Source organism: Protopterus annectens, chromosome 1.part2, assembly GCF_019279795.1.
Source record: "Protopterus annectens isolate FY-2018-M chromosome 1.part2, PAN1.0, whole genome shotgun sequence".
NCBI classification, from domain to species: Eukaryota; Metazoa; Chordata; order Ceratodontiformes; family Protopteridae; genus Protopterus; species Protopterus annectens.
In genome coordinates this window covers 642,351,583-642,366,152 of record NC_056727.1, presented here as the reverse complement: position 1 = coordinate 642,366,152, position 14,570 = coordinate 642,351,583, and positions in this window count along the sequence as shown.

The following is a 14,570-nucleotide window of genomic DNA, read 5'->3' as shown; positions in this document are numbered from 1 at the left end:
GAATTTCCAGTAAAGTATGGGAGTGTTTCGATAGCACAGCTGTCTGCATCTCTTCCAAATGCACGTAAACATTGGCTGAATAAAAATAAGTTGTGCCAGTAGATGTTTATCATATTGGCTAGCATTTAGTTGTGGCAATCCTCGCCGTTTCATCATTTATGTTTTATGAGGGATGCGAAGTCCGGGGCAAACTATGTGAAATCCCTGAAATTAAGAATTAATTAGATGTATGCTAGAATGAAGTGATTTATTTAGTCGTCCGGTACACCATGAGGAGATCTTGGAAGATTTAATGATTTATTATTTGCCTAGTTGCCAATTCCAGTCTATTATCACTGGTACGGCAAATCTTCACCAGAAATGATTTCTACAGCAATGCAAAGTGTGTATGAAAGTGCAAGGCAAAATGGACAGCTTTAAAGTCTAGCAGTACGTTACCCCATTTCCTCTCAACTGTCCAGATTTTTGCCTCATATTTTTGGCATTTTCCTCAAAAAAAATTTGTGGTTTTCTAGCAAATCATTGACTTAAGTCAGCAAACAATGGCATACACTTGAGTTTCATACTTCATAGCCTTCAGAAAATACGTGCTAACGCAAAACCTTTTTTCTATTCTGGCAACTTTCAAATGTTTTTGAGAGCAATCTATGAAAATCTGTCCCTATTTATTTGGGTCTTTCTTCCCCCGGTATCTTTGGCTTTGTCCAGATTTCTTCCTCTGAGGTTGAGAGGTATCACAAATGTGTCAGAGCCATCAATGTCAGCCAGAGATATTTCAAATTGTGACATACTTGTTGCACCCCACTCCCCTATGTAGTGACTCTGGATGTGTCCAAGCAAAGCAAGGAGCAGTGTGCAGAGTATTCCCCCATCCAAGGTAGACACAAGTACAACAGTGGCTTTTCATCTGTCCTTGATTTTGCAAAATGTTCTGGTTTTCTGTCATATTTTTATACTTTTGATTTATGCTTCTTCTTATTCAGAAAATGCATATTGTCGCAGTGCCCTGTTCCTCTGTGTTTAAATAGCAATGCTTTAATGACCATCAGGTAAGTTTGTCTGAGATTGTGAGATGCAAGTAAGCTTTAATAAGCATACTGTTAAAGAATTACCAACATTGAAAGTATTTTTGTTGTTGCCATGCAGAGAATACTTACATAACTAGATAATGTAAAAGCCTTAGGTATTGAAATGCATATGACAGTATTTATAATAAAGGACAGGATTACAGTATTTTCAGAAGCTCATTACATTTGTTGGAGACTTGCAGTCATCTTTGCAGGCTTTACCCGTAAACGAAACAGAATGCCAATTTATCACATGTGGTCTGTAACCTGTACAATAATCCTTTAAGCAATTTATCTTGAGCTTGTTTCTTGTTTGCTATTCATTTTATACTTTGATCATGTTTCCCCCATGAAACAAGTAGATAGTTATTGTCAGGCAGCAGGTCTTTTTTGGATAAAAAACGTTTTTACAAGTGGGGGTATCACAGAGATTGCTACTTTCAGCATGTTACTTGGTACTTTTATAAAGCTGAATATAAATTATAATTAGAACTGCAGTGCAAAGAGAAGTGGTTTGAGTTGAGTGCTGCTTGTTTTTTTTGTTATACTTGATTTTGACTGGCATTCCAGTAATGTATTTAAAAAGTAATTTATTTTTTCATGCCTCACAACCTTTTTGTTTCCAACTAGATATTAAGTAAGCTGTCATGTAGCCAATGCATTGAAATATTTTTTCTTCTACACTTCATTTTGTCTTGATTTGCCTCTTGTAATGACAGTTTGGCACCCAGGGTAGTGAATTTAATTAACGTTCCAGTTGTTGTGGTTTTGAGCATAGCCCCACCCCTTTCTAGTTGGTTACACCCCTCACCATTGGCCCCACCCATACAGCTGTCTCTTGCAGCCCCCCTTTGATTTGAAGCCACCAGCTGCCACTGGTTTATAGACAGGTGGATAGGACTGTAATTTAGTGTTGAAAATGGAGAATGAAAACATTTTACACATCTCTATTATTATAAATGTTGAAAGTGATTAAGATGTTGTGAAATACTGGGGCAAGCTAAAAAAACATGTTTTTTTGGGGGTTCCAGATCATTAATTAGTAAATGTGATAAAAGTAAATGTTATATATTGGGAGAAATTGGATACAGTGAGAACAAAATGTGATTTAAAATTATATAAATGTAAAACAAAAACTGGTCATATATGGATAGATTGTAAAGAAAGTACAGGTATTATAAAAGGGGAATTATATACTTACTAAAAAGAAAAGAACAAAAGCAAACACATACATAACAGGAACTAGTGAAAGATGATAAAGATAAAGGTAGATAAAATAGAAATGAAGCTAATAAAAAAAAGAAATAGAGGAAGGTTCAGAAATAAATGATAATGACAATGCATAATGGAATGGAGTGAAGGAAAAGAAAATTTGAATTGGTAAAAGGTTGAAAGAAAGGAAAAGAAAATTTAATGGAGTAACTATAAAAGAAAAAAAGAAGGGGAAGGTATGAAAAGAGTTAAAAAATTGACTTATCAAGAATATTGAAAAAGAAAGAAAAAAAATTATAATAGAATAGTAGCCATAAATGTAAATAGCATGAAATGTTTAATTAGAAGATTAGGTATTTTAGAATGGTGCAAAAGACTTGACACAGATATAGTAGTTTTGGAAGACATAATATTTTTAAATAAAGAGGAAAGAATACAAACAGAAAGATTATGGGGTGGTAACAAAGTTTGAAACTTGGGAAGATAAATCTGTACAGGTTAAAATACTAGATGTGACTTTGGTGCTAATGGGAAGAATAACAATTTTAGATATAATATGGAGGGAAAAGGTATATATAATTATCAGTCTTTATGCATATGTCACAATCAAAGAAAGATGAAAAGATGTTTTTATAAATTTTGGATTATATAGTAGTAAATATGGATATTATAAATGCAGGGCATTTTAATTGTGACTTGAGAAGAAACAGGATGGTGACATAAATAAAATACTAGAGGGATTCAGATATGATAAATTTATGATATGAAAATCTAATAGAGGGGCATATAGTAGAGGTGAACATAGGACAGAAATATATTTCTTGATATCATCAGAGGCAGAGACTACAGAAGAAGGTGTAATAGGAACATTTTTTTTAGATCATGTACTGTTGCTATTTGGATAGAGCTTAAACACAAAGAAGAATATATAAAACAGGAAAAGAGATAAAGAGACTAAATAAAAAAATGGGATGACAAAGGAAATTTCTGAATGGCAGATAATATTTAAAGAAAAATACAAGAAATGTTATATGGAATGGCAATTAGATAATAGGAGAGAAGCAAAAGGATGTTATGGAAAACTAAGTAATGAAGCATTTAATAATATAGAAAGAAAGGGCAAGGAATATTTTATTAAGGAAAAAGAAATACATGAGATCAATAAAGAAAAAATAAATACTTATTATACAAGCAAATATATTTTCTGCAAGGAAGAAAGGAAGAAGTGGTTCCATATTTAAGTAAACTAGTTAAAGGGAAAAAAATAGTATAATGAGAAAGATAAAAGATTTAACATTTGTAATACAGAAGAGGCAAGAAATGGAAATAGTAGAAATTATGTAAAAAAATATTTTAAGAAACAATGTAGAGAAAAGAAAGGCAGGATTAAAAGGCTTTCAGAACAGGATAATAAGAAATACTTCTAGAAGAAATGGACAGAATATTAACATTAGTTAATGTAGAATCAACAGCAGGACCTGATGGAATAGAGTTTCAAATGTATGTCAGTCTGGCAAAAAAGTGCTTTTTGGATATGTTGAATAAATGGTTGAATTTAAGTATAAAGAATTATACAGTGGCATTTTAAAGTTTATATGGAAAAAATGGGATAGACATGAAATAGAGTATTGGAGACCAGTAGTATTAAACAACACAGATTACATTTTTTATGAAAATCATAAAGAAAAGAATGGAATTAAAATACACAACATTATATAAGATATGATTTATAGTGTTAAGGTAAAGGCAGTCAGGAATTAGTAATGATAGAGAATTCCTAGATGTTTGTATATGCTGGAAAGAACAAATAAAATCATAATAGGTCATCTGAGTAAAGCTCTTGATATTATACAGCATGAAATATTATGGGAAAGATTTCAGTCTTACAATATTAGTAGAAAGATTTCAAATGTTTGTGCTACTGCCTATGAATGTAACAAAATAAAGGTATTGGTAAATATTTGGCTAAATCGGGAGATAAACATAAAGAGAGGAATAAGACTAGGGTGTCCATTAAGCAGTTAAATATTTGCGCTGGTAATTAATGTGATATTAACTCACATAAATCAAGATATGAAGAAAGAAGTATATGTTATTAAGGAGGATATAAAAGTACCTATTATGTTATCTTACACAGATGACATCGTAATCATTATGAAAAATGTGAAAGGGATGACAGGAACATTGAGCTATTTAAATGAATACCTTAAGACTATAAGTTTATATCTAAACAGAGAAAGGAGTAAATGATTGGGGTATGATGGGAAGATAGGAGAAATTGCATTTGATACAGAGAAATAGTCTTGGGAATATATGTGGGAAAACAATAAATAAGAGAATTACAATGGAAAAAGATGATAGAAAAAAATGAGAAATACATGCATGTTTTAGAGAACTTTTAGGTTATCATTTAAGAAAAAGATATGGTGAATATTAATGACTAAAATGACTTACGCTTACCACTGGAATTTGAAAAGGAGATGTATACCATGGTGTTCTCAATTATATGGGTTTCTAGGCTTAACCTTGTTAAAAGAGGTACTTTATATCTTGTGAAACAAGAGGAAGATCTAGGACTAATTAAACCAGTGGTTTATGCAGCTTCACTGAATTTATATAAAGTTCTTAAAAGGTTAAAATATAATATTGGGAAATTACTAACTGGGATATTTAAATGAAAATATGAGAAAGAATGAAGTTAACACAAAGATTTAAAATGGAAAAAGAAGGCATGAATACTGAAATACAGCTTTATCAGGAAAACATATTATTATGGAAAACAAATATGGATGAAATTGAAAATGAAAGAAAAGTATGGTATAAAGTATTATGTGTAAGTTGTATGTTGTATAGCCTTGGAGAGATCTACAGGATGAAAAAAATCAAAGCTACAAAAGCAAGAGCAGATAGATATAAGAACATGTTAGAATGTCAAGATTTTTTATGGAGGTTGACTATAAATACATTGTTAGTGAAGGCCAATATGCCTTATAAGAAATGAGAAGAAAGAACATGTAATTATTGTAAAGAAACTGAAACAAATGAGCATGTATTTCTGAAATGTAAAAGAGTTGTGAAACTTTGTAAAAATTAGGAGACATGAAATATTTTGATGATATAAAGGGGTGGCAGATGTAAACATGGACATGATTGAATATGGCTTTTGTAGAAATAGAAACAAAGAATATATTTTTAAGACAGATAAAAGAATGCTTAAATTAATATGGGTCAGGATTCAATAAACTCTGTGTAGGTTCCACCCAGAGCCTACACAGAGTGTATTCACGTACGTGATACTGCTCATTGCACGGCATTGCACAACCTTGTGCCATGAATATTATTAATGCACGGCACAAGTAAGCAAGGTTTCCCAGCTCGTACCAGTGTTGCTGGCAGTGAAACCTGTGCAGTGAATGTGGATCATTCCACACAACCTTTTAGTGCCAGTAATGTGATCAAACACTAAACTAATGGGTGGAGAACAAAGGGCCAGCATGCATTTTCTGAAGGATATGAATTACAGAACAGAAATGTATGTCATTATATATTAACTTCAATCTTCAGTGATTTCACAGAAAACTACACATTTTACAAGGAGCAGGCCAAGAACTTGATGCAAATATCTGGACATTCTGCAAAACTGTAGACAGCCTCTCTTTTGTGTTTTGATTTCTTCCTTTTTTTTTTTAATTTTTTTATTTTTTATTTTTTTTATTTTTTGGCCAATGCTTGAGCAAGTGCCGCTTGGCATAAACATGTTTAGCTGTGCTCATCTGGCTTGCGTGAAGTGCAGCACTGCACAAACTGGATAAATCGACCACCCAGGTTGTAGACAGGGCCAAGACAGCCACACATATAAACCAAATACATTCAATTAACAATATTGTACATTGCACAATCATGGTAAGTGACATTGAGCTACGATTAACAGTGGGAACCTTTCAATAACTGCTAAGATAGCGGATATCATCTGACTAATCCAGTGGCAGCAGATGTTAAGTATAGGTGTGGACTGCAGATGGCCCAGGGTTCTAGTACAGGGTGTGCAAACTTGTTTTATTCTTGTGAGACTGGCGATTATAGCAATGAGGTGCAACATACACAACTGTTTTCGCAACCTTCTCGTGGTAATAGCTGTAAGTGTAGGAGAACTGTAGGCACTGTGATGACCATGCCCTGGCCCAGCAATCAGAGAGCCTCAATCCCCATCACTAACACCAGGGAGGTTGTCTCATGGGGTCTATATCATAACATCGAAGTTCGCTAACATCAAATGTTATTATATCGAACCCTAAACACTGAAGTGTGAAAACATCGAACAGTCACACAGCAAAAACACACACAAAAAACAGCCATCCACACACATACACTTAAAATCCTACCCCTCAACTAAACTTTACATACAGTACAAGCTATCCACTTACCTTAACCCAACCCTAACCCTAAGGTCTGTCACTATCATGCACTCACCTCACCCGCGCTCTAAACCTAACTTACCTAACCCACCCCTAACCCTAACCTACACACAATCGCACACTTACCTGACCCACACCCTAACCCTAACTCACCTAACCCGCCCCTAACCCTAACCTACACACAATTGCACACTTACCTGAACCCGACCCGTAATGCTCCAACATATCAAATGCTGAAAACAGCGAAGCCACAGCAATGGCCCACCAAATTCTTTCCCTGGGAAAGAATTCGATGTCCTGCACCTTCGCTGTTTTCAGCGTTCGACATTACGGGTTCGATATTATAACATTTGATGTTAGAGAACTTCAATGTTATAAAATAGACCCATCTCATGAAAGAGGAAAGGATAACAAATACACACAGTAAAGTACAATTTCCCTTAAGTGCAAACAGAGATCACAGTCATTCTGGGGCTGGTTGTTCCCTTGCTCTCCAGGTCCCCAATAAGACTCCCCCCTGGCACAGCTATAGGGTCCAGATCTCAGCCTAGCTGGCAAGCTAACCTCCAGTACCCTCTCTGTCCCACCAGTGCTTCGTATCCCTGCCCAGGTAGCTGACACACCACACACACTTTGAGATAAGTATTTATACAACTTCACAGACACTCCTGGGAAAGGCTGACACAGATTCTCCATCTGTGCCCCTTTACCCAGACTACACAGTAGTTATTCCTGCCACCACCAGCTTAATAATTATCAGCTACCCAAAGGCCCTTAAAAGGGTGTCCAATTATTACTGTGCAATAATATTATCCAATTGGTAATGTGATTATTCAGTCTAAGGCTTATTAGAGTGGCCTATTACAATACTCTATAAATATGCAATTTACTCTAGAGCTTACTTTGTCTCTACACAAACCAGCCACAGGTAAAGGTTTTAAAAATATTTAATAATAAATAATTAAAACCACAAGACAATACTACTACACCACAGAGATATCTAAGAGTTCAGAGATCACACAGAAACTTAAAATAATACAGTAGGACAGGTCTGATGTCAAAGAAAAACACTTAATCTAACTTTCTAATCTTTAGCTCTTCTTAAGAGAAAACACAGTGCTACAGTCTTACTTACAGATATAAAGAGCATAAGCAGTGCTGGGGTTGATGGTTCAAGACAAAATGCTTACAGTTTCTCACTGAACAATAGTTTTTAAAAACACTAACCAACAGCTCTGCTAAGGCCCTCCCAAATTACATTATTTTTACACTTAGGTTTTCCCAGTATTCACATTACATCATTTTGACACTTAGTCTGGACTTCTCAGGCAAACAAACTGCATTATTTAGCAAGCTAACACCTGCTCAGGAAACTACAACAATAAAAGACATTTCACATGTACACTCTAGCAATCGTTCCTTAAGTTAAGACAATAAAAAGAATGCATTCATCCAGCTGGTTCAGCACCACCATTTAGATAATTGTAACCTCAAAGAACATTTGAAATGCTTGGCTTGGTTCTCCCTATAGCAGATGGCAATATTGCAACAATCTTGAAGTTCACATTTTACAGTGTTTTCTTTCATTTAAGAACACAAGTCTGTATTTTACATTTATTTACACAAATGATAGAATTATGTATCAAATTCCATTTGACTAGGCTGGCAGCCTTCACCCATCTTTCCCCAATCTTCACAGGCATGATAAATTCCAGAAATTGGAGCAAAACAACAAAACACACAGCCACAGGCTAAAAATATTTAACTGGAAGTAGTAAAACAGTAGTAAGCACTTTCACAATGAAATTGCTTCATCAGACTGCCATTAAGAAAATACACCAAATAGATATAGCACTGAACAGTCTATCAGCCCTATGCAATTAATAACAGCCAATGAAATCTTACAGTCAATCAAGCCATGTAAAAGCTACATCACTCGTTTAAAAAGATACATATAATAACTAGAATAAAAATAAAAAGAAATATAAAAGAGAAAAGGGGGGGGCATTTATAAATCAATGCTTCTGCCTACATGCCCGTAGGAAAGGATTCAGTTTGAGACTGATAAAATACCAGGAATAAATGGTGCAGTTACATTGAATCCTTTCCTACGGGCATGTAGGCTGAAGCATTGATTTATAAATAGGTTCTCCCCCCTTTTTTCCTTTTTTATATTTATTTTTATTTTTATTATTATATGTATCTTTTTAAATGAGTGCTGTTACTTTTACATGGCTTGATTGACTGTAAGATTTCATTAGTTGTTGTTAATTGGACAGGGTTGATAGGCTGTTCAGTACTATATCTATTTGGTATATTTTGTTAATGGCAGTCTGATGAAGCAATTTCATTGTGAAAGTGCTTACTACTTCCAATTAAATATTTTTAGCCCATGGCTGTGTGTTCTGGTGTTTTGTTGTGATTTCTGGAATTTATCAATTACTGTTGTGCTCTACACTGGATTTATCCAGGTACTTTGCTTGTTTTTCTATGAAATGTAGACCTGGTCCATTTGACTACAACATTTACACAAGTGTCTGTATACCAAATAATTTTGAAACTGCAGTGCTTGCCACTGTTGTGCATCACTCACTTAACATTTTGCAAACACGGTGCCCGCCATATGCACCCTCATCTACCATGTTTTCAAGATGCTAAGAGATGCTCAACATTTTCAAATGTTGCAAAAACTAAATATGCACACTCTCAGTAAGTATGACAAGTGAAATAGGTGGAAAAACAGCAGCATATAAAATGCAATTTGCAGGAAATGCTCTTTATACATTGAGCTTGTACTATGGCAGGCATGTCAGGAGTTGCTAGAGTGGGTTTGCGTTTTAAGGTGCAGAGGTTGGGTATTCAGGAGTCCAACATTTTTGTTGGAATCTTAGTTAAGGAGCATGGGCCAAGGTTGATGCAGTGGGTCTATTCAGGCTCAGAATATAAATCTGAAGCATGGAATAGTATTACCAGGACTTTAACCTGTGCTACAGGCATCCCCAGCACTGTTGAGCAATGCAGACATCATTTCGATGACCTCCGGAGGAGGAAGCAGGATACCCTTGACCTTTGGATCAGAGAATTTCAGACAGGCAACACCCCACAGATGTGTAAGTATCATTTTCAGTGAGTACTTGTAAGAATTAGTATCTGAATATAGTCAAGACTGGTATTCATAATGCTGTTCTGTTCTGCTTGTTAAACAGCTGCTGCAAAGTGAGCCTCGAATGTCAGGTCCTGTGCCGCATATTTAGTAAGGATGCGAGAAGCATGGGCTTTGTATGCATCAGAACACTGTCTAAATAGTACTTTAAAAAGAAGAAGAAGAATTTGTATAGTAATTTAATTGCATTAAAAGTTAAGGACCACTCAGTTGGTATTTAATACAGTTGTATCAAACTAAGCATGCATATCCCAACTATAAAAGAAACTATGCATGCCTTGGTCTATAGCACAAAGCAGTGGTAGCATTTTCTAAAAGAACAGTGAGCATGCATCTCTAAACTGTAAAAGGAAAGTATGCATGTAGTAGCCTGTAGGACAAAAGAACAGGACAGTATTAGAGAGTAGTCATCGATTGTGGGTTGAAAAACCACACTTCCCAAATATAAAATACTGTTAGGTTATCATCATTATTGGAATGCAACATCATACCTCAATAACAGTGGTACAAATCTCATTCTGTAAACTGTAATCAGTATAACTGGAACATGCACATGTGCAGTATATTCATACTTCAAGGATTGGTGGCCGCAATCTGTACTATAGTGTGTCTCTGTTATAAACTGGGTAGTCTTAAAACTAAGGAGAAACTTGTTCTGAGTTTGTAGTTTTAAAAGTAAAGGTAACAGAATAGCGTTAAATAACTTTATCAGTGCTTTGTATGTCACATATGAAGTTACTAATGTTTTGCCCTTTTTCTCTCACCCCAATCCTTTTCTATATCTTTTTTAATTTATTTATTTTTTAATAATATTTTATTTTTTGTTTTTCCCACAGCATGGTGGGGTAAGACTGTCCCACATGATCCACCTGCCCCACTCCACTGCCTACAGCACCACTGCCTAGCACATCTGGCGCAGAACCTAGTAGCACCCCTTCTGCCAACCCTGCACTATCTCACCTTTCAGGTACTTCTGCCCCAGAGGATAGACCAGTGGCTCCCTTCAGCAACAGTGACAGAGGTGGTGATTTTATCACCTGTGACAAACTGCCAGGGATGGTGCATAAGATTGTGTGCAGCATTATTGGTGCATGCTTACACTGGATGGAGCACCTGTTCTGCATCCTCTTGCACAGCACTCTTAGGAGGCACAGATGGTGGGCACTGCAGCCAGTGGCGCAGTGAGGTGACAGTGATGACAGTTCACTTGGTAAGGATTAGATTCTCAATGTCAACTACCTTGAAGTGCATGGGACTAGGATTTCCAGCATCTCCCCATCCATGGTGATCACCCACCTCATGTGTCCTTCACTGTCCCTGTCTGTTGTCTTGTTTATCTTGTCTGTCTGCAATTGCTTCCTCACCTACCCTACTTACCTCACTGAGGCATTCCTACAGCCCTTTCCCAACATTCTTCTCTCTGTCAAAAAATAAAAAAAAAGTGGGCGCTTGTTCCCCAAAAGTAAATTGTCCCATACATAGCTCTCCATTTTGCAAATGTTTCTTCATGACACACATGATTCTGTCGAATTCCCTATACAACAGATTGTGTTGTGGTCACCTTTCTCTCTGGTGGTGACAATCCAGATTCAGAAAACTTGTGCATGTTTTATTCTGGAATAAATGGATAGGTATGGTTCTTTCCTACATCCTTCCTGCACATTCCTGCCTTCCTTATATGTTGTTCTTCCCCCTTTCTAAATGCTATAGTGAATAGCATCATCATGACAGTACTTTCTAGTGTATTCTCTTGTAAGGGTTGTGAAGTCAGGAACTGCAATATGAGTCATTGCTTTATAACCTTTATCTTTAATGTTTTCCAGTACATACATATGGTGCACATCATAAGACACATCATCACATGCAGATCTCAGGATTGTATGACAGCACTGTAGTTAAACTCATCAGAACAGTAGTACAGTATAATGCTGTCTTTTGCATGAACCTCACCAGATACATGCAGCAGCTGGACAGATCATAGGGTTCTCTCATCAAGATAACAGGTTCCCTATTATGTGATCAAAACCATAGGTTATTGAACACCTAAAGGTCGATCACAAAATGACAAAGTCTGAAAATTGCGGTCATTTCCACACAGGGCAATGAGTCGTTTGGCCATTGCATGGATTTTGTTCTTTCTCTGCTGTAGAGAATCTTGGGGTTGGTAAATTAGTTAAGGGGTGTGGGGGGTTAAGCCCTCCCACTTTATTTCTGTTTATAACTTTTTTTTTTATTTGGCCAATGGCATTGTTTCCCTGTGTGGAAATGGCAGTTTTCGATGTTAAGGGTTTGATATTTTGAGATCGACCTTTAGGTGTTTGATAGCCTAAGGTTTCAATCATGTAATATAGACCCAAGATAACACAGGGCCTACTAACCATGTCATGAGGCATGTGGGTAGATGAAAAGACATGTCACTCTCATCTGTCTGGTATCACATTAAATTTTAACTGATATTCTAAGCCTATTACTTTTGATTTAAGCATTTGGGCTTCAGGACAGTTGTCTTACATTAAGAAGGTTTGTAGTCTACACTCTTGTGGGAGGAGAAGGTACCCTCTGCCCTTCTGAGCTGGGAATTGCTGGTTGAAGGCTTATTGTGTCTGTTATTCTGAAAGTGTCTTTGTTCTGGTTTAAGCAGTTGGATTCCAGAACACTTATTTTGCATTAGGAAGGTTTGTTGTCTACATTCTCGTTGGAGTATTCTACTGAATTGTTGCTTTATTTAAACTGTTTGTTCTTCTGTTGTGATTGTGATTTTCTGCACTTGAATTTCTACTACTTGTGCATTTTATAGCATAAGCTCAATTGAGGCTTGCTGAATATAAACTGTTTGGTATCATGTGAGCACTAAAACCAGCCATCTTAGATTAAGAAACCCCCCCCCCCGCACCCTTGCAGAAGAGCTGTTTAGCAAAGAGCCCATCTGAGTTGGGGATTGCTGGAATAAAGCTCACACTTTGGCTTTCCCTTTGTTTACTTTTTAAAACAGTTTAACTTCGCTTTTATTTCAGCATTGTGTTTTGAGGGGTTTACACTCAGTTTACTGTAGCTGCTTAGAGCTTACGCTGCTGCTTTGTGAGCAACTCAGTTGTGCATTGTGAAACATTGACACATTTTTGTAACCCTAGCCCTCCATAGAATGAACACATTTTGTTAGTCTTACACCAAAACCTGGCCCATCTAGTCCACTCCCACTAGTTACTACAGTATATACCTTCCATAATGGATGAACAGTCTCCCCACCATTTCTCCAGACATTCTGATTTACATGGGCATCCTGAGGCAACAGAGTAATTCCCTCATGTATACCGACAACTAGTTACTGCTAAAACAAACTAATACAACATGTGACAGCTGTATCCATACTATGAATTTGGAATAAATTCTCTCACATAACAACAAACTAGTTTATCAAACATGTTGTCAAAACACACAATTCACCTCTTGCACATAACAAGTTCACAGCACATAAACCCACATACTCAGAGGTACTCTCTAGAAACCTAACTAAAAATCAAAGACTTCCCAAGTGCAAACCTAGTGCACACAGTGCAGACCCAACAGAATCCACCACACATAATAATACATACACCAGTGTCTCAGCCAATAAGCCCCTCAGGCAAAACACCTCAAAACCAAATGCCTTGTTCATAAGTGACTCCATAATGAGACACACAGATGTCACCCTCACCAGGCTGGACAAGGAAAAGGTCACACTCAGCTGCCTGTCAGGTGCCAGGGTCAATCAGATCATGTACACACTCAAGTCTCTCAACAAGTACCATTATGACTCTGTAATAGCCCATGTCGCAGTGAATGATTGGAGATGTACCTCAATATACTATATGAAGGTGCTTGCCTTCCCCATATTGGCCTTTTCCCAACTTAAAAGAATCCACTAGAGAAAAACTGAAGGTTATGCTGCTTAATGCAAGGAGTGTAAATCAGAAACTGTACTCACCGGAAGAACTCCTTACCTTGGAAGATGCCCATGTCTGTGCAGTCACACAGACATGGTTCAAAGCCACAGAGAGCCCCTGGGCCATGCAAAGGCACAATGCCTTCCACATGTTCAGACAACAAATTGGGCATGAAAAAACCAAAGGCAGAGGTGTATACATCTTCATTAAAGACAAATACACTCTCTGTAGCACTAGTCCAAGTCCAACTAACTGTAAGTAAAGCCCCCTTTCATATCATTGTTAACCACAGGTACCCCACCATGAACCATGAATACCACTCTGCTTACTTTGACCTACTTGAGTCAGTCACTATACAGCCAAGCACCTTGGTCTTCTGTGATTTCAACTATCCTACAATCAATTTAGAGTCATATATGTACACAAACACACTTCCCTAAGGTTCCTGGACTTTGTTAATACTCATGTTGTGTAGCAGATAGTCTGCACCCCCACAAAGAGCTTGAATATCTTAGACTTAGTACTGACCAAGCAAGTAGTTCTCTCTATGAACCATTGTGTGTTGGCCCCTCTGGTCAGGTCGGATCACAATTCAGTCTCATTCACATGCACAATCATACCTGACACCTCCTCAAGTGCAGAAGGGATGAAACATTTATCCAATGCAAACTATTAGCTCCTAATCAATGCAAATGCCATAAATAGTTGCAAACTCCCTGATACTACTGTCAACAATGACTGCTATAAAGAAATATACAGAAATAACCTCTATAAACATATATACAAATGT